The sequence below is a fragment of the Rhincodon typus genome, chromosome 26 (genome assembly GCF_021869965.1).
Source record: "Rhincodon typus isolate 14 chromosome 26, sRhiTyp1.1, whole genome shotgun sequence".
Taxonomy (NCBI): domain Eukaryota; kingdom Metazoa; phylum Chordata; class Chondrichthyes; order Orectolobiformes; family Rhincodontidae; genus Rhincodon; species Rhincodon typus.
In genome coordinates, this window is record NC_063357.1 from 36,540,546 (window position 1) to 36,557,859 (window position 17,314).

A 17,314-nucleotide genomic window follows, 5' to 3' on the forward strand; every position below is an offset into this window, starting at 1 on the left:
AGTCAGTTTTCTTAAAATCTGGTGTGACAGCCAGGAACTTGAAATCACAAACCCCTTTCCCTTATATCCTTTCAGTTAGAGTGTGTCTCAAAGATACAGCTTTTGAAACGAAAGTCAATGCACCCACCAGATTATTTAACAAGATATTTATGCAGATAAAAACTGACAAATGCCATGGATTTAATCATAATACTCCTAATACTTATTCTGCTGTTTCTCAGTATTTTCCTCCGGCAAAAGCTACAAAGTTTGGGTAACAGCTGGCAACTGACTGTTATAAATACTCTGGGAACAAGGTGGCTTTCAAAATTTCTGAAAAGAGAAAGGCTGAAGACTTTCTGCCTGACTTGAGGGTTTACTTTCAGGATCCTGATCATTCAATAGAAATGGAGGTTGGCAGTTGTGATTGAGTTGCCTTGGGAGGGATATCAGCATCAATTATGAGTGCTCTTGGTTGGCTGTCCAGCCAACCTCTAGTTCACCGTGGTTTCGGATGGAAATGTAAGCAGATTTTTTTTTGCAGCAGTGACATTGATTAATATGACAATAATTCACTCTTTATCACAAGACTGCCCATTAAAGACATGAATATGCAACCAAGGACCCAAATAACAGCGACTTGAATGTTTATGAGCATCATGGCCAGACCAGATACTTCCTCAGTGTGTTCCATTAATAACAAATGTTTTAAGCTCATATACAACTCCTTTTTTGTTTCTGAGCATTTTACTATGTTCAAGGGTAATTTGGTATGGGCAACAAATGCTGGCCTTGCCAGCAATACTCACATCCAATCAAAGAATTTTTAAATATTAAAAGTAACCAATAGCACAGTTCTATGATTTTAAAAAGAATGAAAATGTTCATTCATTACATAACTATTGCTGAGAGTTATTTATTAAACTGTGATATGATCATTTGCTAAAATACAGATACAAAGGTTTAAAGTAAGGATGCAAATCACATAAGAAACTGAAAAATGAGATCACTTTTATACGGATCAAAACTTGAAATGGTAGCTGTCCTAAAAGTGTGAAATCATGCTTCCATATTTGGTATTGGCTGAGCCTAGGTATGGGGCACATCCACTGTCCTTTGGTCAAGGTAATTTAATTGTCTCAGCTATTAGCATGCTTGGCTCTCGTTCTGACAGGTTTTATATCATCATGTCCATATGCAACAAAACCTGGACATGATCCTGGCTTGGGTGGATAAATGGCAAGTAAGATGTACATCACACCAATGGTAGGCAATGACCATCTACACCAAGACAGAATCTAACCAATCCCACTTAACATTCAAAAAGGCATTATCATTGCTGATTCCCAACTAATGTTCTAGAGTTTATGAAGATCAGAAACCAAACTGGCTACAAGAGGAAGTCAAAGGTTGTGAATTCCACCACAGATACCTTGCTTCCTGACTCCTCAACAACTGTTCACCACCTACAAGACACAAGTCAGGGGTGAAATGGAATACTCCCAGCTTGCCTGGATGAGTGAAGCTTCAACAACACATAAGAAGCTTGACACCACCTAGGACAAAGCAACACACCTGATTGGCACCCATCCACCATCTTCAACATTCACTCTCCCCACCAACACACAATGCCAGCAGTGTGTAGCATCCAAAAGATATACTGCTATAAATCACCACAGTTCCTTTGATAGCACCTTCAAACTCACAACCTTTACCACCTAGAAGTACAAGGCAGCAGACTCATGGGAACACTGCCACCTGCAAGTCCCCCTCCAAGCCATAAACAATTCTGATTTGTTACTATATCATTGTACCTTCACTGTTGCTGGGTCAAAATCCTGGAACTCCCTTCCCAGCAACACTGTGAGTTTTGTGATACAAGGTGCGTTCACAATCTTTATTTTAATATAATTTATTTTAGCAGTTGGAGTTTGAACTAGTGGCATATGGGTTTTTGTTTGAGTATGTGAAAAGGTTTAATGAGTAATTTGTATTTTACAACAATGGCAGTTTCTTTTAGTGCAGACACAAAGCCAGGGAACTTGCCGTGTTTGCCATGATCTGTCAAGGGAGTAGACATGTTGCTGAATGGCACTGTATTATGTCAATGTCACACCTACAGCAATTTTCATGCAAAAACACTGGGAGTACTTTGAACAAATGATCATGTGTCAAAGATTAAGAGGTCCAGTCCTCAAATAAGTCAAGGGTGACTGTTGACAATTGCGAATCCTGCCACAGTCAGTCAAAGGCATAATTTGACCTCAGTCCAGAGCCTTGCACACATACAGCCACTTGAGGCAGTCAGTATCAGGGGTTCAACGCCCTTACAGTCCAGTGATTGGGCCATGATCAGTCCTACAGGGCCAGTGCAACCAGTCCAGGGAGTAGTGCAAAGTCAGTCAGGGAACTACACAGAGATCAGTCAGGGGATAATACTTTTGATTGGGGACAATTCAACATATAAGAGTGGGAAACAATAATGCTCTGGAGGAGGGGGCACCACCCTGGCTTCAATGGTGGACAGTGCGACACGATGGTCGGCATAACTATGCTGTAAACCTGAAGCTCAAGGAGTAACATGGGAAGACGAAAACTTAACTGAAACAATCAAGTGCACATGTTGGGAAGTTCAGAACTGATGTGGATGACAAGGAGTGAGTGCAATAGAAAAGCAATATGAAGGTTTGGGGAAATCACCTTGATTAACAGACTGAGCCTGTGATTCACTCTGTAAAGCACAACCTATGCTATCTTCTAAACATATCTGAATCACAAACACAAAATGAAAATGAAAAATGGCTGCCACTACATCTGGAGTGGGGCACTAAATGTTTACTTCCTGTCTGAGCTGATGTCCTCAGTTAGTGATATGAGGCTCTTCAAGGGGAAATCACATTGATCAAACACCTACACAGTACAAGTTAAAGACATCTGTAATCATAGAATTATGCATGTGAAGCGCATGCAGTACCCAACCATGTTGAAAACAACATGGATACATAATCTTAGCCATGTCACTGGTCATTATAGATTGATCCCAGTCATCTCTGTGAAGCTGAAGCAATCACAGTCATATTTAAAAATGCCATCTGCAGGCCACAATTCACCAAGATAATCCAAGATTCTATGGGCTGTACCAGAGTGCATAAAGTCAAACAGTGGGAAACAGACCCTTAGGTCCAACTCATCAGCACTAACCAGACATCTCAATCTGATTTAGTCCCATTTGCCAGCATTTGGCCCATATCTCTCTAAACCCTTTCTATCCATATACACCTCCAGATGCCCTGTAAATGTTGAACTTGTACCCACCTTCAAATGTAAGTACTTGACAAAATGCTGTTAAATGTAATACTATCTTTCTTGGGTGATGTGGTGGCTGGGATCGGTGGAGACAAAGATTTAATATTCTTACTGCACTTACAATCTCCTACTGTATTTGTGTGGCACATTTTGCATTGCATATATCAAAATAAGCTCCCTATGTCAATGATCCAAATAGAGCGATTGAGGGGCATTGCCTTACTTCTAAAACTAAGTGCAAGTTCTGTCAAGATTTTTGGACAGCTGCAAGACCAAGCAAATTTTCTAGTTACATTTATCAAATTGCCTCATTAACTACCTACTGCAGCCATAGACATTCCTCCTCTCTGATTCTATCTCCCTCATACCACACACTGTTCCTGAAAAAACTTACCACTGCCAAGATATACGAGAATCGATAGGCATTTCTGTCAGAAGAAACCATGTTTAAAAGGCCATTATGCACCTCAAAAAGCACTGTCAGTCTGGAGCTGCCCTGTGCTGTTTTTTTAATTTATTCACAAGATGTGGGCATAATGGCTGGACCAGCATTTATTGCTTGTTCCTAATTGCCCAGAGGATAGTTAAGAGTCAACCACATTGCTGTGGGTCCGGGGCCTGACCAGATAACTATGATAGATTTGCTTCCCTAAGGTGAATCAGATGTGTTTTCTGACAATTGGTGATGGTTTCATCGTCATCATTAGACTCTTAATTCCAGATTATTGTTAAATTTAAATTCCACCATCTGACATGTTGGGATTAAATTCCAGGTCCGAAGAACATTACCTGGGTCTCTGGAATAAAAGTCTAGTGATAACACCACTAGACCTATCCTGACATTTGCACTGGGCATGGCAACAAGAGAGCCCAGTTTTGTATGTACAGTGGACCTGGATGACCTACTGTATTGGGTGGTGTGCAGGTGGGATGTCCTCTTATCCCAGGACTAGAAGAGGCCACAACACCAGACCATGCCAGTGTGGTCTGAGATTGCCACCCAGGTCAGTGCAATGCAATTGCAGGAAGAAGGTCAATGACCTTCTTCAATCTAAGAACAAAGAAAAGAAAATTACAGCACAGGAACAGGCCCTTCGGCCCTACAAGTCTACGCCGATCCAGATCCTCTATCCAAACCTGTCGCCTATTTTCCAAGGATCTATATCCCTCTGCTCCTTGCCCATTCATATATCTGTCTAGATACATCTTAAATGATGCTATCGTGCCTGCCTCTACCACCTCCGCTGGCAACGCATTCCAGGCACCCACCACCCTGGGCGTAAAGAACTTTCCACGCATATCTTCCTTAAACTTTTCCCCTCTCACCTTGAAATCGTGACCCCTAGTAATTGAGTCCCCCACTCTGGGAAAAAGCTTCTTGCTATCCCCCCTGTCTATACCTCTCATGATTTTGTAGACCTCAATCAGGTCCCCCCTCAACCTCTGTCTTTCTAATGTAAATAATCCTAATCTACTCAACCTCTCTTCATAGGTAGTGTCCTCCATACCAGGCAACATCCTGGTGAACCTCCTCTGCACCCTCTCCAAAGCATCCACATCCTTTTGGTAATGTGGTGACCAGAACTGTACGCAGTATTCCAAATGTGGTCGAACCAAAGTCCTATACAACTGTAACATGACCTGCCAACTCTTGTACTCAATACCCCGTCTGATGAATGAAAACATGCCTTCTTGACCACTCGATCGACCTGCGTTGCCACCTTCAGGGTACAATGGACCTGAATACCCAGATCTCTCTGTGTATCAATTTTCCCCAGGGCTACCAGCATGAGTGCCATCATTTTCTCTCTGATACCTCACACTCAATCTATCGCTGCTGCTATATCCACCTCCCATCATGCTTTATAAGACCTTCAAGTATTTCCCAACTGTTGAAATCAGGCTAATAGGTGTGTAGTTTCCCATTTAACTCTCTCCCTCTGTTCTTAAACTGTGGAATTACATTTGTTTAAAATGTGGCTTCAGTTGGACCTCATTGAAAGCTTTTTCTTGAAAGCATTGTGTAAGCATCCTGTATGCTATCTTTTCATTTGATGGAGTGAGAACGTTTGTTCTTCAGATCCTGATTTAATTGACATAATTCTGTAAAAGGTACAATTCTTTTATTCTAGTTAAATTATAAATAGAATCATATTTCACAATACGATAGTACTATATTTGTACTAATGTTGCACTTGACCTGTTTGTTGACATCCATTTTGTTATGTGAGCCTTAATCAGCAAAGTATCTACTGTTAAAGTCGAGAAGGTCCTGAACTAACCATGGCAATTTTGTGTGATCTGATCACTTGAACAATGAACATGAGTTCTCGTACCTGTTTGACTAATTCTAATTGGAACATTGAGCTTGCAGCATCTCAAATTTAAAGAGATGTGGCTACTTAAAGGTTAGTGGCTGCACATGGGAACAGCCATAAACATTCAAAATAGGTTCAAATATTTGTCAGCCTGTGCTAAGGGTTAGGTAGAGGAGAAGGGATGTCAACAGAAATAGAGCTGAAAGGAAATTTAATATGAAATGAAATAATGCAGCATCTAATGACCTGATTAATAGCTGTGGCATTAAAGGTGTGCTGCTGCATGAATTGCATGAGACAGTTGCAATAATAGTTATCTTGTTTGCACTCCATTTTGTCCTCACTGTCAAAATATTGCATTGGTAAAGAGATGGTGGCCAAACGCAACAGCTGGTACCGTTAACAGGTGTCATCAATGATGTTCTGCATTCCTAAGAATCTTTATATTTAATGACTAGGAAAATTCTGCTCTGTAGGTGCTGTTCTTTTGTAGGAATAATGTTCAAGAAAGAAATTGTTGTTATTGGTAAGTAGATTGGTAACCATAGGACATAAATTTAAGATAATTGGCAAAAGAACATAATGGTTTGAGGAGCTTTGTTCAAATGCAACAATTTGCTATGATCTTGAATACAATGTCTAAATGGGTAGCGCAATCACTTTCAGTAGTATATTTCAAAAGACGTTTTGTGTATACTTGAAAATCTAAATGGGAGTAGAACAAGATTATAGGGGTCATTTTATGGACATCTTTCAAAGTGTCACCTCAGAAATAACGGACCAGATTTTCGTGGAACCAAGTCAAGTCAGGAAGACTTTAAAGATGCCAAGTGTATTCTGATTTTGCATATCTCACCCCCATTGCAGTTTCTGGCAATTTTTTCAGCCTAGAATAAAGGTTCAGGTAGCTAGCCATCTGGAAAAAACACTGTTTTCTAACTATGTGGATACAGTTGTCAGATGGCTTCAATACTTGGCTGAGCTCCAAGCATTATTAATCCATTTAGCTCAACCAACAGTGCTGATGTATCTGTGGAAGGAACAGCAAACTGACTGACATCTGATTATCTTTTAGCAAGTTATTTTTTGTTAAATCTAACTTTACAATGTCATGCACTTATTTATACAAGTGGAATTGAAGTGGAATCTTTGAAAAGGATAAAAGCTTCTGGCATTGATATGAATGGCTAATTAGTAATGTGGTAATAACTTGATTATTTTATAGATATGATTATAATTAAGCTGAAGTCCCAGTGAATGGAGACAAGCTTTCTATTCTCTCATCCTCACCATCCACCAACTTCCATTTTCACCTCTGATGGAGGAGTGTTCAACACTATCCTGCTCCCACCTCCCTGTATTAAAAATATGGACAGCAGAGTCCTCCTTAAAAGAGACCAGTTTCATGCAGTTTCATGCAAGTCAGAAACCTTCTTAGCTCCTGTTATCTGTCTGAGTTAATGAAATTCCAGTCCATTAATCTTCTGCTGTGTGGCAACATTCTATGTTTATGTTCATGAAGCTTGCTGTGGTTGTCTGTATAGCATCCCTGATTCCAGGACTTTGTGCTTTCTGAAGTATTCTGCACTGTCAATCTTATGTATTCAATTTCTGACACTCACTTGACCCCTGTAATGCTTTTTGAGGCCAGTGGAATCTTAGAAAAATCAGGTCTAGAATTCAATCGTTATCCTTTCCTTTTAATTTATTTTCACACCATTGATCCTCTGCCAATGCTGTTTCCTCCTTTGTTCCATGATAGAATCAATTCTTGTCTTGCTACAATTTCACAGGTACCAACCTCTCTCTGGCAGTACCTTGCTTGAGTGATTTTTCATATGCAAGTGTTGTCAGTCATATTCATCAATGGAGTTCATCATATCGAAGTTGAAACATGTCCTCTTCAATACAGAAACATAACACTGCCATGAAGGATTAACTGGAAAGGGACCAAGTGGGATTACCAGTTATGGTGGGATAAATTCTTCAAGGCTCATTGTGTAATCTTCCATCTTCAATCACCCCAATCATTCAGTAATTTTCTCAAACTGAAGATTTTTACACCTAAAAGAAGTTCACTGAAAATCAATACAAAACATTTGTTTCCAATGCATTATGATTTTGCCCCCACTGAAATAACTCCACAGAAGCCGGTATTTGTCACCAAGTTACTCTTTACTTACATGTGGAGAGTCCTTGACACTGATCCAGCACCCTCATGAGCTAGCAGTCAGAGTGAACAGGATGTCTGACACTCCTGTTCTTATCTGTCAGCCAGGGTTCTCCTATTGGAATGGATTAACAGCCCCAATCAGAGAACTCATATTCTATGAGGTCCATCTAGCTGAACTCGTTACAATCACTCTAAGCCCAAGGGTACAGGCCAGTTCTTTATTTTGTAGCTCTTCCTGGGGTGTTTTAGTACCATGTCTGGTTCCTCCAACTCTGCCTTAGATATGGGTGGCATGTGATGCACAGTAGCCCACCTCTTGCGCCCGGAGCATTTTGGAAGAAATTCATGCTCTTCTTCAGGAGGCAAAGGCATCTAGGCAGCAAAATCCGCCATGTGTATCTCAAATTCCTGATGAAAGGTCCTGACCCAAGAAGTCAACTTCCCTGATCCTCTGATGGTGCCAGGCCTGCTGTGTTCCTCCAGCTCCACAATATGTTGTCTCTAACTCCAGCATCTGCAGTCCTTGCTATAACCTGTGGAGTCTTCTCTTCATTAGCAACATTGCTGGAGCTATCCCTGCATGAGGCGTGGTCCTATAATCAATTAGGAAACAAACAGTTTGGTATCTAATGAAGCTGTAGTCTATTTTTTTAAGCCTGCCTTCAAAGTTTGGACTGCTCTTCCTGCCAGACCATTGGGATAATTGATGGTATGGAGCTGTCCTTATATGTCAAACACCATTCAGCTTTAGGAACTACTCAAATTCCCTGCTGGTAAACAATGGCCCGTAATCTGTGACCAACACTTCTGTCTTACAAAAGATGTGTGCAGTTTTTGTATCATCGTCCCCATGTTTGACATGAAATCTATGCACATCCAGCCACTTTGCGTGGGGATCCACAATGAGCAAGAACATTCAGCCCACGAAAGGGCCTGCACAGTTGATGTGTAACCGAGTCCAGAATTTACCTGGCCATTCCCACGAATGTGGGGGAGCTGCTGGCAGTAAGGTTTTGTCCTTGTTGGCACTTAAGTAAATCCGGCAACTCTTGAAACGTTTTAGCATCTGGTGCCTCAGCAAAAGTTAGGCTCTTAATAACAGACAAAGGTCCACAAGCTGTCAGGAGAATTACTCATTGCTTTACATCTGTCCCAGTGTCATTTGACCATAAAAAAATTTTGCATTCTTTCTACGTATGTAGATGGCAGGATCAAACAAGTCAAGCTTCCCCAAATAATGGCATGATGCCAGAAATGCTTACCACAACTCAAAGAAGACTGTTGCAAGCGAATTTCTTTAGGAGTGCGCTTTTGTCTTGTCGCCACTGAAATAACTCCACAGAGGCTGGTACCCTGTCTCTGAGTCACACGTGGAGAGTCCATGACACTGATCCAGCTCCCTCATGAGCCAGCTGTCAGGGTGACCAGGATGTTTGACCCTCCTGTTATCTGTTAGCCTGGGCTCCCTCATTGGACCAGATTACAGCCACAAACAGGGAACTCATACTGTAAGAGGTCTACCTGGCTGACCTCATTACATCACTAAACCACTGGTTGCTCTTAACAGTGTCCAACTAATGCATCCTGATTCCCGGAGATGCCAGGACAACACTTATTTGGCAACCCTGGTATCACATTCAACTCAATTCTGCCTTCATGCAGCATCCAAATGCCCAGCTTTTTCAGCACAGATCACTGGATAATAATCAAAAGTGTGAACATTGTGTACTTTAGTTTCTTCGTCCCAGTTTAGGTGTGCTAAGTGAAATGGTGAGTTTCCTAGGGCAATAAATGTAAAATTCCCAGACCATCATGGCTGAGGTCAGTTAACTGCACAAACTGTAGTGTACCACCTCCCAGTTCACTGACCAATCCCCACCACTCCCTACCTGCACTCACCTATCACCATCCCATCTACCTTCCCCGGCCCCACACTTCCTCTCTCTATTTATTTTGGAGCTCCCTTCCCCCTCCCCCATTTCTGATGAAGAGTCCCGACCCAAAACGTCAACTTTCCTACTCCTCTGATGCTGCCTGGCCTGCTGTGCTCCTCCAGCTCCACACTGTGTTATCTCTGACTCCAGCATCGGCAGTTCTTCCTATCTCTGATGTTACATCTGGGACACTGCTCTTTGACTCACTGGGAGCAATGCCACAGAATAATGTTTACAGAAAAATCAGATTTTCTAAACATAGTTTCTTTGTTATTTTTAGTTTTACATGTAACTGTGGATAGATTTAACAGAGAGGTCATAGCACTGACATTGATCAATTCAAAAGTCAATCTTTAGATCTTATTTATGTCAATCTCTTTCAATTTATTCCTTTTTAAGATCACAGCTGTTAAAAAAATTGTTTAATTTGATATTTTCACCTTTCCAGTTTCATGATTATCTATTTTTCCCTCTGCCATTGCTGATTCACTGCTGCTGTAATCTGCTGCTTTGTCTGCATCTTCACTTTGTCCTTCAATGAGCTCGATCTTCACAATCTGTAAGGCCTCAGGCCAGTTCAGTAGCTCAGATCTGTGAACATTGCTGACGCCTGTTGTTATATAATGCCAGCTGCTGTTGCTCCCAGCATTATGACAGGCTTGTTACAAGTACAGCAGGTCTCAAGTTTTACTTTTGAAATTAAGCAGATTTCAGAAAGTGTAGACTTCAATGGTTTTTGCTTTGGCCTTTGACAAAGCAAATAAGAAAGCTGATTCCAATCTGAATCAAAACAAAAATTGATACTCGTGCAGTAGGTCATAAAGATCTGAAACAGAAATTATGGCAGATATTCTAAGTGTGACTTAACATCAGAAATCAATTCTAAAGCTGTTGAATGATGTGCATTTAACTTTTCTGATTTTATTTAATAATTCACCTAAGTGGCTAAAAGCAAAAAGCTAACACAAGCTTCAAAGAAAACTGTATATATTTATATAAAGGGATCAGATCCATGTTCCAATGCATTGGAACTCCAGCCACCTCAGTAAAAAAAACTTTTTTTTAATATATAATTGATACTCATTGTCACTTACAGGCTTAGAAGAATAACATTTAACATAAATAGAAAATTAGTAAGAAGTATATACTGAAGAATACAGGATGTGATGTACAGTGTGATTTTTTTTTATTCATTCATGGGATGAGGGCATCATTGACTAGGCTAGTAGTTATTGCCCATCTGTAATAGTCAACCACATTGTTGTGCACCTGGAGTCACATGTAAGCCAGACCAGGTAAGGATGACAGATTTCCATTCCTAAAGGACATTAGTGAACCCGATGGGTTTTCCATCACAATCAGCAATAGATTCATCGTCAGCATTAGACTCTTAAATCCAGATTTTTTTAAATCAAATTCCACCATTTGCCATGGTGGGATTTGAACCTGGGTCTGAGAACATTCCCTAGGTCTCTGGATTAATAGTACAGCAATAATACCACTAGGCCTTTGCACCCTCAAGAAGGCAAATATATATATGCACATTTTAATTAAATTTAAATTAAGCTTAAAGTTTGAATTTTTAATCATTGACATATGCTTCTTTTCTGTGTGTCTGAAGGGTTTAATGATTAACTTGTAAGTATTTCCGTGGCCCTGGTGAATACTTTGCAAACTTGATAGAGAGGTAGCTTTCAGAACTAATTGGCTTTTGAGTACAATAGGAGAGTCAATATCAGGGCAAGGTAAGCAATTGTGCACCAGGGTTTTTGTTAGAAATTTCTGTCCTTTTTTCTAACTAAGGGGAAAATTCATTCAGTATTAGTTCCAGATCAGAAGTTTTTGAACAATAAAAATACTGTAGCGGTATACTTGAAGTTCAGAAAATTGAACTCAGGTGTATGAAAGCGCTAGAAAGAGGCTATCATATTTTCTAGACTGGGAGTTGATGTCAAAATTAAATTAATCCTATCAAAATGTTATGATGAATACTGTACAAAGGGTGCTTTTGGGTACTGTACATGAGTGTTTTCGGGATCTATAAAGGAGTCTTTTGGGATTATACTTTACCATGTGTTTCAAAATCTCTAAGCATGTCATGTGTTTGGATTTTTCCTGTTGTATTTTCATTTATTTTATTAAATAAACTTCTGGTTTATTGTTAAACACCACATCTGCAGAACAGTTTATGTTTCAGTGAGAGACGACTTGTTAAAACCAAAACAAAGCAAAGTAAGATTTATAAAACCAGACTGCAGTGTGGGACCTAATTTATTCCATAATAATAGCAGTTGAGATCATGACAAGTCCAAATCCTCTGAGTGCAAATCCCTGAAAATACAAAGCAGTGGCAGATAAAGAAAGATTAAACAAATCTTGTACTCCAGATCCCGCAAGCTCATAGGATGTTGTGATGTGCTCAAAGGTTTCTGCAAAATCAACATGTTCAGTTACCTATTGTAGTGACAAAGGACTTTGAGTAGACATCATCTTGAATCAAGGGATACCATCGTTGAAGAAGAATCAGAAAAAAAGGAGTAGGATATGTTAGTAAAAGAATGCTCCAGAAGATTCTTTCTTTTGAGCTCTTTGGAGAGAAATACACTGTTCAGTTCCTGCAGTTCAAGAGGCACATGAATATCAAAATGGTAAACCATAAACATTGAAAATATTCCAAGATCAGTTTCTTCAGAAAATACAATTCAAATTGATGATTTAAAAACTATTAGTGGAAGAAATAGATGACCCAAAACGTCAACTTTCCTGTTCCTCTGAAGCTGGCTGGCCTGCTGTACACCTCCAGCTCCACACTGTGTTATCTCTGATTCCAGCATCGGCAGTTCTTACTATCTCTAACGTGATCTGGTGTTGTCTTCTGCTGTTTCTGATTGGAAAGGATGCCCCCCACCTCCCATGCACCATACCATCCAGCAGGATGTCCAGGATTCTGTCCACAAAGCAGGGCATCAAATTTCACCTCTGTCTGCCATGTCTAGGGTAAATTTCAGGAACTGTACAGGGCCACTCTGTACTGACAGTGCTTGCCGAGGTGCATTTAAAAATGGCATCTGTGCCAGGGATGCCAATCAATTTCAGAATATCCTGCAGTGGCAAGTTGTTTAAGGAAACGCATGTGGTAAGATGGGGCTAGAACAAGTAAGATGCCATAGAGCAGAACAGGTAGTTTGAGTTTGGTAAAGATATAGAAAGAAAACCCGTTCAACCTTGCAGCAAAAATTCCCCCTAAAAAATCTTGCGCAACAAACATTCAGCCAAAAAAAATAAGATTCAGCTCATCCATTTCACACCTACCCTGTCCAGACCCATCAGGATCTTTTATGTCTCAATCAAGTCACCACTTACTCTTCTATACTCCTGCAAATACAAACTTGGCCTATCAAACCTTTCCTCATAAGACAAGCCCCAATTCCGATATCTGTGTAGTAAAGCTTCACTACATATAAAACATTTACATTTGTCCTTAAATTAAGTGATTAATTCTGTTCACAGTACACCAGATGAGGTCTCACCTGTGCCCTGGAGAAATGAAGCAATGCTCAGTAGTCTATTAATAAGGTAAATTCCAGGCCATATTTATATTGGTGGAATCATCAAATGCCAAAAATGATTCCTAGAGCTTCTTTCTTTATCTTGCATAGCTCATTTCCGCTTTGTTTAATGAACTTGATGCAAAAGCTATTCATTTCTCATCATCATCTGTTAATATGTGAAAAATGACGGATCCCACCCCATGCAGTAATGCTAGTTACAAAAGTAACTTTGGGTAACAATGGGTCAGGGCTTCTGACTTTAATGTAGTCTCTTTGGTTAGTGTAATAGCTCTTTCATACTGTTCTTCCCATTTCCAATTATTGTTTAGACACAATAAATTGTGCAACAACTTGAGAATGGTTGCAAGACGTGGGACAAACCTGCCGTAGTAACTTAGCAAGCCCAAAAATGATCATAGTTGGTTGTCATTTTTAGATGCTGGTGCCTCAGTTATGGCTTTTAGTTTTGAAGGTGACTTATGTAGTCCCTTAGCATCAATGACATGACCTAAATATTCGATGGAAGGTTTTAAAGATTCATATTTGTTTTACCTCATTCTTAGGCCATAATCTTCAAGTCTCTGAAGAGTAGCATCTAAATTGTGAGATGCTCTTTTTCATTTCTCCCCATGACTAAAATATCAACTAGGTAACATGAGACTCCTCCCAATCGACTTAAAATCTGATACATGGCACGTTGGAATAACACAAGTGCAGGTGTGATTTCAAATAGCAGTTTCTTGTATTTGAATAGTCTTTAATGAGTTATAATCATCAAGTATTTCTGTGACTCACGATCTACATTCATCTGAAGACAAGCTTGAGTAAGGCCCATTTTACTGAAAAAGCTGACCTCCAGCTCATCCAGCAAATAGGTAATCGATTGAAAGCAAAAGATTCTGTTGAGCACACAGTACAGGATTAATAGTGACCTTAAAATCACTGCAGATGCGTACCGATCAATCTTCCATCATCATTAGTTTGATAGGTGTGGCTCAATCACTCTCATTTAGAGTTCAAGGACTCCTGTCTTGACCAGTGTCTCTAGTTCTGCCTTGACCTTTGCTCTGAATGCATGAGGCACTGATCTAGCCTCGCAACATTTTGCTTGATTCCTATCCTTCATTTTCAATTTGACAGAGATTTTTTCCATGCTCCCCAGATCCCCATTAAAAACAAAGCATGTTTCTTTAGAATTCATGATACATCAATCTCAGAATCTGACAAGTGATTTGCTTCAGCCCAGTTGAGTTTCTTCCCATAAAAACTGGAGGATTTTCTTTGATAATGTGTAAGGTATCAATGAAACCACCATTCTAGTGTCCACTTGCATTCTTACCAGTTTGCCATTCAGTAAGGGAGTGACCCAGTATTTGTTAGTGTCACCAGCAATAGCCAGTATCATTAATAACAGCTTCTCTTTGGACTGAGAGTCTGGGCTTTTATCAAGCCCTTTTTTTAACCATGTAGATTTCCTTCTGTTTCTGTACTTTCTGTATATATTGTTTGTGCTTCTTCTACAAACACACCTATTTAATCTGCCCTTTTTTGCTTCAGTTTCTGCATACAGCTTCTTTATACCAGTAATTTGCTGCTGCATGACTTGTTTATCCACAGCAATGGCAGTTTTGAGTCTGTGTTGGTGCTTGTCTCTTAGCCACCATTTTGTGGATTGTCATATTCGAGCTTAGGTGTTGAGCTTTCTTGGGCTGCTAGTTCCATCGAGACTACTATTTCTAGTGCTTTCTTTAAGTCCAGGACCCTTTCCATCAGTAACCTCTTCTGGATTTCTTTACATCTTAAACCACACACCACTCTGTCTCTGTTAGCACCTTTATACTCTCCAAATTCACAAAATTCTTGAAAATTGAAAAAAACTGATGGTGATACATTCACAATCATGTTGGTTTTGTTTGTGGAATCTGAACCTTTCAGTAAATACCAATGGTTTTGGTGAAAATTTTTCTGTAGGATTCCTGCTATTTCTTCATTAGTTTTAGAATCTGGCTTCTCTGTCTGTCCAGTCTCCTCATAAGGTTAAAAGCTTCTCCCGTCAAATTACTCAGGACCACAGGTATGACAATATCTGCTTCAAATTTGTTAGCTTGGAGAAAATAACAGAATGTCCCTATGTGGGAGTGCCAGCTCTCTGCATTTCCATTATACGTTGCTATGCCACCAAATTTTCCTGCCATTCTAATTTTTTTATATAATGGAAAGGTAATAAAAATCTTAGCACTACTTTGCTTCCTCCCATTTAAAACAAGGTATTCCTGAGGCAGCCTGTTTCTTTCCAAGATTATAACACTAGCTCAAAATATTTCTCCCCATGTACAGTACTCATTACTCACAGTGTTCTACATGGTGTAGTGTGTAGCAAGCTTCTTTCGCACTGTTCATCTCTTCCCTGGCGTGAATTACATTTTTTCTCCTAACTGCACCTGCTTCAATGCAGCAATAAGTCTTTTGATTTCCTTTCTTCTTTTTTATGGAATGTGCCTCTGATATCTGTCCTGATGACCTCTTTTTTTTATTATTAAGTGAATTACCCTAATTGACCTTTAAGCAGATTTTATCCTCATTGCCAGTTTTCCTCTTCTTTATGTTTCAAGAACATAACACATGTTATGGCCAAAACATATAATGACTGCAGAACCTTTCCTATACGAGGTGTTCACTCTACAAGGCAGCAAGATTAAACTGAGCTGTTTCCCTCCAAAATGGCTGATTACATTATCATGATGTTATGTGATCAGACTCTTAAAATGACAATCCAACATACTTATATAAATACACAACAGAACCTCTAATCTATCTCCTATAAGTTCCTTCTTTACTCTCACCAAGTCCCCGTTGCACAGTGGGTGGTGTTTACTAGACAAATTCAAATATAATGCTTTCAGACAACTTCAGACTTGAACACATCAGCCCAATTAATTTTTCCCTCATACCATTATTATTATACATATATTTATATGTTTACATTAACAACAACCCCATCTCTCTCCAAGACTTTGACTTTACAAATTCAGAGGATCTGAAGGTATTACTATTCTTTACAATCATGTTCTCTTTGGACTTGGAAGAATGGTAATTTGTTGGTTAGAAGTTAATTGACTTAGACCATCTTCCTAATAGTCTGAAATCTATAGCTCTCTCTTGATCTGAAGGGTCTTTAATGTCTGTTAGTTCTTTGGCAGACGATTTCACGAATGGATGTGTATCCTTTATAGTAGTCAGCGTGGTCCCTGCATCAGTAGTATTTTTTGCTGGATCTTGGATCCTTACGCATTGTTTGGTTCTTCTTAGTGGTTCACCACATCTTCAACTTTTGTCAGTGGAATTTGATTCTCATTCTACCTACACATCCATGCTGAAGTAGATGACTTATTACTTCAGATTTTAAAATATTTTACCTTCATTAGCCACATACCATGTTCCTTTGGCACACCTCTCATCTGATGCTAGCCTGATTCTCCCACTTGTTGTAGCCAGAAGCACAAGACACTGCCAGGACATCTTGGGATTCCTGGTCCTGGCGCATGTTTAAAAGGCCATTGTGGACCTGATCAAGCACTGCATTTTCTGGACAGGGACCTGGAGGTTCTGATGAATGGGATGGTGCATACGAGTGCTGTCTTCTTCCTGCAGGAAATGCAGAGGAGACCACGACACCAAACCTGCCATCCTGATCCAAGTTACCACCTGGGTCACTGTAGTCTTAACCACTGGGACGGATGGTTAGCAATGCAGTAGGAAGGTCAAAAGCCTTCTCCACTCTGGCAGGGCATCACCATCTTGTCTCTACATCCTTACACTCACTCTGCCTCAGCTATTGCATCCACCTCCCATCAAGGCTCATGCATTTCTCTCACTTTTGCATGCATCTTCCCTCACTCACTCAGCCACCAAATTCTCTCGGACCAGTAACCCTGCATGGCCACTGTGCCTCCTACTCACTCATTAGGGACACTTCACCATTATTCCCTCTCTTGCATCAGCGGTAATAGCCACTTTCATTTCACTCAATTCACCAATCCATCTCTTTGTCCC